The following is a 1993-nucleotide window of genomic DNA, read 5'->3' on the forward strand; positions in this document are numbered from 1 at the left end:
ATTTTGGACACCTATCCGATGACGACATCCCTCTTCTAAAGCGAAAACTTGCAATAGAAAGAGTCTCCTTAAGACGCAACCAAGCCAAAAACTTATGCTTTTCCGAAACAAGCTAACGCCAAAGTCAAAGCCAATTCTCTCACTCCTCCCGCTCCTTAACATAATATATATTAATTAAATAAAAATATGAAATGAAAAATATAACATTAAAAAATGTTTTACGATTTTAAAAACTTAAAAAGAAAATGATCGTTTTGAAGGAACAACAGACCTTGTCGAAATTAAAGAAAACACTTAGGTGCGTTTGATTTGCATTTTTATTTTTTATTTTTAGTATATTTTATTTTTTAAATTTTATAAAAAAAATAAAAATAAAAGATAAAATTTTATTATTTTACAATTTTTATTTTTATTTACAAATTTTAAATAAATAAAAAATACTAAAAATAAAAATAAAAAATAAAAATACAAACTAAATGTAACCTATTGTTTTGTTCATGAATATGCCACGGTAAATTAAAGGCATATTAACTTCCATGAACATATTACTTGTGCCAAAAATATTTTTTAAAACATCTTTAAAATATTTAAAACGCACTAAAAATATTTAAATATGAATAAAAACTGTTACGGATCCGGTCCACGGATCCTACACCCGGAATGGTTCTCGAATTCGGTTACCAGGGTCTGACCCGCTTCGTCCTTCCAGAAGGCCCGGAACCAGCCCACTAGAGCTCCTAACCAACTTTCAAATTCAAATGTCTCCCTTATCTTAGCCAAATAAGATAAGATAAGATAATTCAAACGTCTTCCTTATCTTAGCCAAATAAGATAAGATAAGATATTCACCATCACCTATAAATAGAGGATCCAGGTATTCATTCATTCCTCACAACTTATACCTCTTAGATCCATTCTGACTTGAGCGTCGGAGTATCTTTGCAGGTACCTCCCCCCATTGCTCCAGTCAAGTGATCCGGCATCTGTCTCAACCTGCAAGTTCTCGATCCATCTCTCAACCCGTACCAGAGACATCTTGTACATTGGTGCCGTCTGTGGGGACTTTGCAGCGTTGTGGCGGCATGGCGGATAACCCAGAAGAGCAATCATCAAACTCAGATTTCTTGCGTATAACTGAGAGCAAAAAGGAATAATGTTTCCTTAACTTGCATCACCTTTGCAGTGATAACACACATTCGCCATACTCCAACGGCAAAATCCCAAAGGAATAATGTTTCCTTAACTTGCATCACCTTTGCAGTGATAACACACCTTTGCCCTACTCCAATGGCGAAATTCCAAAGGAATAATGTTTCCTTAACTTGCATCACCTTTGCAGTGATAACACACCTTTGCCCTACTCCAATGGCGAAATTCTAAAGGAACAATGTTTCTTCGACTTGCAATCACCTTCTTAGTGATAACTGATAACACTCTTTATGCACCTTCGCCCTACTCCAACGGTGAAATTCCAAGTCCTCCGAGCCCAAAGTCTCGCCTCCCTTTAGTGGGACACCTCCACCTCTTGGACCCTCTCATTCACCACTCCCTCATCTGTCTCTCCAAGCGCCATGGCCCCATCTTCTCCCTCTATTTCGGCTCCATGCCCACCGTGGTTGCTTCTTCTTTTGAACTCTTCAAGCTCTTCCTCCAAACCCATGAGGTCACCTCTTTCAACCCCAGGTTCCAAACCTCTGCCATCCGCCGCCTCACCTATGACAACTCTGTCGCCATGATCCCCTTCGGACCTTACTGAAAATTCATAAGGAAGCTCATCATGAACGACCTCCTTAAACGCTACCATCGTGGCCAAGCTCAGACCTCTTAGGAGCCAAGAGATCAAGAAAGTTCTCAAGGTTCTTGCACAGATGCAGGGGACAGCCAAATCGTGGCGGTATGACGGAGAACCTCGAGGAGCAATCCTCCACCCAACACCCCAACTCCCGAACTCCAAGATAATACTCCTCCCACCCATGGGAGGATAATAAGCGCG

This window comes from Arachis ipaensis, chromosome B5 (genome assembly GCF_059453495.1).
Source record: "Arachis ipaensis isolate K30076 ecotype BB chromosome B5, ASM5945349v1, whole genome shotgun sequence".
Lineage (NCBI taxonomy): Eukaryota > Viridiplantae > Streptophyta > Magnoliopsida > Fabales > Fabaceae > Arachis > Arachis ipaensis.